Below are 9,728 nucleotides of genomic sequence, written 5' to 3'. Positions count from 1 at the left end.
TATACATGTGTGCGCATGTGCAGAAGATGTACGTATTGTTTGGCATGGTGGCAGTACGCCATAGTGAGAGCTGTGTCTTTAATAAATAACCAACGTTGCCTCTCAAATGTTTATTAGTTTCATTTAATGGACTCACAGAACTAAAACAGGCGGTTTCGGACAATACTTAAGTACACGTTCCTCTGAATCTCACGAGAAATAGTCCAAAATCCCGCTAATTTTCGCCTACCCTTTTACGTATACTGAGGTTTCGGACATACTATTCGTTCACCTACTGCTTTTTGCCTACTATATAGTATGGCAGTATGCGGTTTCGGATTCAGCCCCGGTCTTTCAGTTCAGAATCAAGTTTATTCAATGTCAGTCATGAATTTTGTGATATAATGCCATTTATAACACTTAAAATAACTAGGTCCATAGAAATATGTTAGAGAAAATAACAAACAGTAAATACGACTTAATTAATATTTTAAGGACAGCAATTCTTCAATTTTCAAAAAAAAAGAAACTAATAGACTTTACCTAAACGATTAAAATAAATTTTACTTCAAAAAAGTAACATTTACGTAATTATTTAACCTATGTTTTATCATGCATTATTAAGTAAATTTTATTTGATTTTATTAGGTAAGTTTTACTTAAAAAAACAAGTACATTTTACTTAAAAAAAGTTTGTGCAAATTGTTACGAGGATTTTTTAAAGTAAATTTTACAAGGTTTTTTTCAGTGCAGAAGTATTTCCTTGCCTTTTTCGAAACAAATATTGTTGCATCGTCCCTCTCTGAATGAATAGGGATTGGTGAATAAATAGGGTTTGGTTTTACACTGTTTGAGTTTGAGCAAGTTTGACTGCTATAGCATCCTGGATTGTAATGTAAATACCATAGACAGTAAAAGAAATGTAAATACATGAACACGTGAATGCAGCATCTGAATACAGGGAACTATATGCAAGATAGTTGCTGTCATTTATAAAGAAGATCGCATTTATGTATGAATCAAGATTGTGAGTTTATATAAAAAATTGCCTTAAAGGGGAATCAACCCGGGTCGCCTGTGTCATAGGTCCGTAACACTAACACGGTGCCACAGAGTCACATAACAGAAAATGCTCTCTACACTCCTTAAACACGTTAAAAAAAATTGTGTGGAGGACGTGACGTATGCCGTAAAGCAGTCGAATTTTGTAGTTTTTTTTGTGCTCTGGTTACTACCCGAAACCCTAAGTTTTAAAGTACGAGTAAAAGCGATACAGACCCTGTCAGGCTATGGTAGACATGTCATTCAACCTATTTAAAGTCGATGTACTATCACAAGGGTCTTGAAAATGTATTATGAAGGTTGAAAAATCACATGGTGTCGCTTTAAGTATGGACCATTATTTTAAAGTGTTACCCAAAATGATACTAAGATTGCACGGATGTACACTTACAGACAACAATTTTGACATGATAAATCTTGCGAGATCTCATCACACAGCTTTTGCTCAAGATATCTGCTTTCGTATTCAGCACAACAATGAAATTTGTACAGGTTTATAACAACTTGTGGGCTAATAAATGACTGAATTTTCATTTCTGGGTGAACAATCTAAAAGATGATATAAGGCAAATTATATAAACAAACTTTATGAACAAGCAAATCAGCAAAAATAACCTATATAACAAATATTATTATTATGCCTAAATACATAGTGACATGTATGTGTAAATAAAAAAACCTAAAATGGTTAATTTGATCAATTTGCTTTCTAAATTTTCCAGTTAATTAAGCATTTTCTTCATCATTTGTTTAAATTTCATTCAGATGTGAAATTTTCGAATTACAGTCCCTTGAACCTCATGCGGTTATTTCATCTGTGGTTGGTTGTTCACTGCTCTTATCAGCAGCGCAAAACTAAAACGTCTTGTCACACTCTCCAGATGCATACAAATGGTATACGAAGATTTCTCTTTGCATTTTAAATTGATACATCACAAACCATATATTAGCAAAAGAGGACAATGTTTATAACACAATTAACTACGAATAAAGAATCACAGGCTTTTTCATATACTGACAAACCCACTAGAGGGCAGTGCAGCATAACAACAGATATCTTTACAAAGCTTATTTGCATAAATAATGTAAGCATATATTCTAAGTATGTATGTATGTATATATATGTGTGTGTGCGTGCGCGTGCGTGTAAGCTTCACTATTAAAACATCTTGTCTTAATGGCATTACAAGATGATCTGACAGGAATCACAGGTAAGACCTATGTACCTTTTTAATGTTATAATTACTTGACCTTGTACATGCTGACCGAATGTATAGCTTATGCATCTGCCAAATTCATAGATTTAAATGTATATAATATTGAGAAATATTTCTATTATTAAAGTTTATTTTAAAGGCATAATCTGCTAAATTAACTTTCATTATCATGATCTTGTTAACCAACCATTTAACAAACACAAGCAACCACACATTTTAAAACGTGATGCACTTACTAACTTTGTCTTAGGCTACGGTGAGATTGCTTTGTAGTTTTCCAGTTTTCGTGCTGGTGCCGTGTGGACCGGTTGAGAACGTGTGGGATGCAAAGTGATTTATCTAGGATTTGGTTCCCGATAGACCCTGTGTGTGTGTCTGTGTCTACATATCTGTCTGTCAGCATGTCTCCTCACCTGTCTTCTGACTCTGGAAAACACACAGGTCTCCTGAAACACGCAATGATTACACAGCTTTTCAGAGGTGATGACAGTCATGAGTCATGGGCTTTTGGGGTAAATGTCCTGAATATTTTAGAAGTTTTTTTTTGTTTCAAACTGCAGCTGAAAGTTAGAAGTCAGGGAGAAAGTAACAGCAAGTGCGAGAGAGAGAAAGTGATGTGCCTTATATATATCTTTCTCTCTCGGCTCAATACGCAGTCCACCAGTTGAGTTGTCAATGTCAGTGTGCTGGCTGCTGCATAAGTGTTCCCAAGTCTTGGTCATAAAAACTGAACTGCATTTACAATTAAACAAAATGTGGCTTATGTTAAACATTTACCATCTATATTGCATCAAGATTTCAATTTTAGTTATGCATATCAATTTTTATATTTTAATGGACTGAAGTCAATTCTTCCATTTATACAATAATAACCACATGTTGATGACATTTCTCAGTTTTTCCTCCTTAAAGATGCTTTTATCCTTAAAAATTAATAAACAATTGGCCTTAGTCATTCACACCTCCTGTCCTCCGGTTTATTCACCATTTGCAAACCCACTATATACACAGCCTTAACACGTAGCACTTGACGTGAAGTGTTCTTCTTTTTGTTGATTAACGTCAATAATTTTTTTGCTAAATATGTTATATAACAGCCTGCCCTGTTCTGGCTCACATGTGCCTCATTCTGACTCAAACCATCGTTACCATTTAATCTCTGTATTGAACAATGTGGGTTTAAAGGGGACAACTAACACACCTACACACACTTGTAATTGCTCCATTCACTGACTACAAAAGAAAAGCGTAGAAAATCACTTGACAATCTAAAAATCTACCTTATAGACCAGAGAAATTTGGTTGCTTCAAAGAGAAATTAAGGCCCTCTTTAAACCTGGTATTAAAATGCATTTTGAACGATCGGATCACAAGTGGACAACGCTAAGGACAGGTGTAAACGTTTGGGGCCCGTCCACTTTTGACTACATCCAGAAGTAGTCGAAAACGCCTTCAACCGAATTGCTTATGTGGTGTAGACAGTCATGTGAAATATCAGAGAAAGGCTCTTACATATACATGTACAACATATTGTGCAGCATGTTTACTAACAACACAAGCAGCGGACTCTGAAATAATATTAGACTTGCCCATGGACCATCCCCTTGAAGGTATCAGGACAGAATGGGTCGAAAATGGACAAAAGAGACACCAATTGTGAACATGAATGTCTCTTTCTCATCCATTTGTAATCAGATTCCGATCAACTAAATTGCATCTTAATACCAGGTGTAAATGTACTCTAAGAAACCTGAAATGACAGTACCTTGCACTTTAAAAATGCTGGTTTATTTTTATTTTTATTTTCATTCATTCTTTTATTTGCGTTGGGTCAAAAAGAGACAAACCCAATCTGCTGGGTTGTAATTTAACCTATGCTGGGTTGTTTTAAACCAAAATGCTGGGTTGTTTTAACCAATTGTTGGGTCAAATACTGTATAAATATTTTGTTGGTTCATTTGTTGGTTTTTGACCCGAAACCTGAGTTGAAAATGACCCATCTTTTTTGGAGTGTTCATCCAAAATGTCCGAACATGATGGTTGGCCAACATGATTGTTAAACTTAATGTTGCTGTTTAGTGGTTCTGTGGCCATTATTCTAGTGGCAATATATGATCCTGTTTTAAATAGGGCATATATATCACAATAGTTGCTGGCACAGCAAGATTATCAGAGCCAAAGTGCGCTACTATAAACACAAGGTAAATAAACAAACATCACCCACTCGTCTTAATCCATTTACACAGAGACAGTAAATCAACTATCTGTTAGCAATAACCCTTCAGTTCTGTCCTGTATGCTGGGAGTACATGGTCTCTATAGACCTGAGAGAAAATCAACCTATGTGAAATGTGAGAGGAGGTGTGTTGGCATTGAAATGTCATGTGATTAAAATATTCATTGTCACATCTGCAGCATTAGCAGGATGTATTTTACCTAAAGTGCCGTTTGATGACAAAATCCTCACTGCACTATAACAATGTGACTATTATTCTATTATTCTTTACCATACCATACCCCTACAATGCTTATTTGATATTAAAACAAATATCAAAACGTCTTTTTCGCTCCCCCAAAGGTGTGCGGAAGAGAGCGCATGTGTTCCCTATTATACAGGTTGGGGATACACAGTAACTCCTCTTATCCAGCTGCACTGCCTAATGGTGCCACACGAGTCGTGTAGTGCTTGTGTTTATGCGGCGTGCATCAGTGTCACATCAAGTGCGCGTTTGTGCGCTTCCGCCGTACCATCATAATTGTCTTTCTGCTCGTCTTTGTTCCGTCTGGCTGCCTCCATCTGACAGTTTGACTCATTCTGCATCTCCATACTGATATATCCTCCACAATATTACCCCCTCCTCCCTCGTAAGATGGAACTTGGGAAAGTTTACTTTACGGGCTTGTATCCTCGCTAACGCTAACAGCTGCCGTGCGCCTGACATTTTGATGTCTCTTATTGGAGTCGCTTTGTGCTTCGGGGAATGACATGGCATTGGCGTCTTGTTTCAGCTTTTATTATTTTTTCTTTGATTTTTATTGCTCTCTTTCTGTCGGGCACTCTCTGTGAAGAGACAGCAGGCCGGGCACACTTCTTCCCTGATCAATTATTCAACATGCAAGCCATCGCTACAGATGAGAAACGAACACTTACGGAAACAATTGAAGGGGAGACGGTGAAAGACAGATTAAAGAAATCAGGATAAGAGTTTGTGGTAGGCAGAGAGAGAGAGAGAGAGAGAGAGAGAGAGAGAGAGAGAGAGAGAGAGAGAGAGAGAGAGAGAGAGAGAGAGAGAGAGAAAAGCTCTGTTGCTTTGCATAGACAGAATTCTTCTAAGAGGCCGTTTGCATGCTATTTTCAACCAAAAGCAAGAAAGTTTTTATGCGTTTGGCTGTTTGTTTACATATGGCAAAAAAAATCTCTGGCCAAAAATATATTTTAAATATATGATCAATGGCCAAAACATATATGGGTGAAGAATATATATTTTTGTAAACATATTCCAAAATATATTTCAGCAAATACATTTTTTGTATATTTTGAAATATAATTAAAAATATATTTTTTTGCCACTGTTACCGGAATTCTGCTAATCACAGTGCTTGTGGTCCGCATTGTTACAATTTTGCAAAGGTGCACGTCAGGCTACTTATAGCCTAGAACTTATAGAGGGGTTGCAAGTTTACAAACATTGCAGGGTGCGCGCGCAACCAAGGGGCAGAAAGACCGATTGGTGAGCTGATCTGCTACTGCAACAACCTTAATTATTGAAGCGTTCTTTAATGTTTGTACATAAATAAGACTTGATTTTAGTTGTATCTGTTTTTCTGTCTTTATTTTTGCAGTGTTACTGTGATACATGTATGAATTATAATTTTATAATTATAATGCTAGTAACGTAATAGTCGCATCTACTGGTATGTTAACATCAGGCACCCAGCACTGACTCTGTTGGTACTATTTTCCACGCAAAAATTCCTTGGCATTTTGACTTACAGACACCGCTACTAGCATACAACACAATGCACGTCTCTTCTTTCTGCCCCTCGGTTGCGCGCGCAACCAGTTAGTGACGTCGCCGTGCAACCCGTCTATAGCGCAACTAAAAATTGCACTTTAGGGAGCATCTTAAAATAATAAATTCTTCAATAAGCATGACAGCACACACAAATATTAAATACAATTTTCTATCTTTATTAAGGCTACACTGACCTACTGCTAAAGAATATAAGTAATACATTTCTCTGATCATCTTTTACCTAGGTTGTTGAAATGCCTTTTGGGATTGTGGGACCTGTGCTATACAGATTTTGAATTTGGCTAAAACATATCTTAGGATGCAGTACAATTACACTGCCTACTTTTCAGAACAGCCAACATGTCGGGATCGCATTCTGTGACGCCTAAAACGCTCTATCTGTAGGCAGCTCACTAGGTATGGGAATAGATCAAGAGAGTACAGAGATAAACAAAGTGTGTGTCTAAGGCAGAGGTGCTTTAACTGCAGGTACGAAAGTGAAATGAGCGTTAATGCATTGTTTTGTCAGTCCCGGTTCATCGTTGAATGGGAGATAGACTTCAGTCAATGCCAGAACAGCCATCTGCCGAAATCCTCTGTGAATGCGCTTGTGTTAAGAGCTCGGTCCAGGCTCCATTAGCCACACACGCATCCACACACACAGAGGATACGTGTTAATGAAAAACTATGCGCTCTATTATAAGACCCACTCTGACTGACTCTTAAGGGACTTTCTATGGTGGATTAGAGCATTTTCAGGATGTAGGGCACTTCATAGGAGACTGTGCTTTGATTATGCCTGACTGAAATAGGTGTCTGTGCGCGTGTGGCTCAGTTTGCTTACTGTGCAGTGTATGTGTTTGAGGTTAAAAGTGCTGTCCCTGGAGTGACCCGCAACTGGTTACATGAATTCCTATCCAAGACTTTTGGGATTACTTTGTGGTGGATTTGGCTATTTTGAAGTTTTCTACTACGCTATACACTGCCGTGGGATAAGATGTGTTACTAGAAAGAAGTGGAAGGTATAGTTCAAGTCAGTTAAGAAGGAATGTCGTATTGATTTCAAATTGAAAATATTCTTAAATTCTAATTCTTTTTACTATAATCATTTTATAGACCGGCAGTAAGTAAGCCTGAGCATGTACAGTGTAAGAAAAAATTGTCAAAAAATTGTCCCAAGCTGTCACTGGGGCAGTACCTATATAGGTCCTTATACATTATGTATACAATTTAGGTACATATATGTATACATTTGGTACCAATATGCACATCAAAAGTACTAATATTAACTCTTTATGTGCAAATGTGTACTTTTTAAGAAGATAATGCCCCAGTGTTAGCTAGGGACCATTTTTTTTCTGCTCGTATAGACTAAGCAAGTTACAGGGATACATGTTGAAATACGATCAATATAAAACTAAATTAATATCTAATGAGAAAATTACACTAGCTAGTCCATTAGGGTTAATGGGTGGTTTAGACCTTTGCTGTGTCATGTGACCATAAAACAGTAAACCACAGCGTGGCAAGACCTATACAGTGAATATAAAAGAAGCCATCGCCCTATCAAGTCTCTGGCTTTTTGTCATAATACAAGCTCACGTTAAAACACATCATTTAATTTCTGTGCAATAGGGTTCAACTGTACAGATGGGAAATAATTTCTTGCAAATTATGAATTCATTTTAGAAAGTAAAGACAGCATGACTTGATTTTTAAATGGCATTATTGGGTTTTGGTATAGAGTAAGAAGCTCAGGTGGTTTAAATAATGCTTTCATATTTCTTTGCTTTGTACATGTTCCTGATAAGTAGGTTGTTTGTGTTCCTTATAATGAAATTGAGGAATTTACCAAATTAGAAGGCAAATTACACCCACAGAGACACACTTTGATTCTTTCACCACCTTCTGCGTGTTCCTATTTTGTTTATCTCGTTTCAATGTCTCTTTAAGACCTTGTTTATTCTTTCATGGTTCTTTTCTTTCTTTTCCAACGCAGTCCCTCCCTTTTCTTCATTGTCTCTTACACCTCCCTCTCCACAAGCATCATGTTTACACTGCAAGTGATAAATCATATCTACATGTATATATGTTTACATTCTCAATAAGAACATAAAATAGACTGCTGTTGTTTTATAAACAGCATTTAAAATGATAGTCTGACACTGTAGCTCAATTGATAGAGCACTGCATTAGGACCGCAAAGATCATGGGTTGGAACGCACATACTAATAAAATGTATAAGCTTTATTTAAAAAGTGACTTTTCCAAGCTCAAGCTTCTGCACTATAAGCTTCTGCCAAATGTTATAACTTAAATCCAAAAACAAACAAAACCAATTTATATGTTTATTTGAATAATTAAAAAATTAAAACAATAACATTATTTGCTGTATTTTTAAAAATCAAAAATCAATAGGGAGATCTTCAAAGGGTTGTTTTAACAGATTTGGATAATATCGGAAGGCAGTTGGGTATCCAACGTGTAGCTACATACACCCCTGTTCACACAGACACAAACACAGGTTTGTTTCCTTATATTATAGTGGTACAGTATTGCATTATGGCACAAAAAGCCATTAATTTGACCACAGGGATCCCAAATACTGATAAAATGTATAGATTGAATGGACTGTAAGTCGCATTGTATAAAAGCATCTGCCAAATGCATAAGTGTAAATGAATGTAATATTAGCAAGGTTATCTCCTAAGAATTCCTATGTTTTGACATAATGATATATTCTATACCCTACCACCACCCCTAAACTGATATTTAAATAAAACTATGATAATAATGTATGTCCACATGCATAGCTACAAATAGTTTACGTCATCGTTACTTTTGTAGTAGAAGCCCATTATAATGATTTTGGTCTTCAGAAATGTGACCCAGTATGTGAAAACCCAGCTAAAGACATTTTATGATTTACTATCTTTATAAAATCTTTAATATTGACTGACTAAGGCCATGTCAAACATTGAAATGAAGCTAGTTCATGCATTCTGACTTCTTAACACTGTTTAAAGGGAGTCGCACAGTGGGCAAGAAGCTGCATCGCGCCACGTATCTAAAAATAAAACGCATTATATGATGTTTTATTAACAAAGTTCGAGAGGAGCAGGTTCAAATAATCTGCCAAACTATCTCGTAATTACGACCAGCTGTCAACTATCAGCAATCAGGTGTCCACCTGATCGGCATGAGTGGAAGCCTTTATAAACATGCAGCCAACTCTCCTACGTCCTTCGACAGTTCTTAGCATCCCTCCACCACCCTGTCTCCTCACACTTACTTGGTTACTTCCTAACCTCAATACTGGAGGGGGGGGGGTGTTCTGGGTTCGGGCCTAATACAGACCCCGGAGCCCTCTCTTTGTTGAGGAGTGCTCCGGGCTCGGGCCAAATGCAGAGCTCAGAGCCCTCTCCTTGGACAGCAAGCCAAATACGCATATCAT

Source organism: Paramisgurnus dabryanus, chromosome 1 (assembly GCF_030506205.2).
Source record: "Paramisgurnus dabryanus chromosome 1, PD_genome_1.1, whole genome shotgun sequence".
Taxonomy (NCBI): domain Eukaryota; kingdom Metazoa; phylum Chordata; class Actinopteri; order Cypriniformes; family Cobitidae; genus Paramisgurnus; species Paramisgurnus dabryanus.
The sequence above is the reverse complement of the archived record's forward strand: the minus strand, read 5'-3'. Positions refer to the sequence as shown.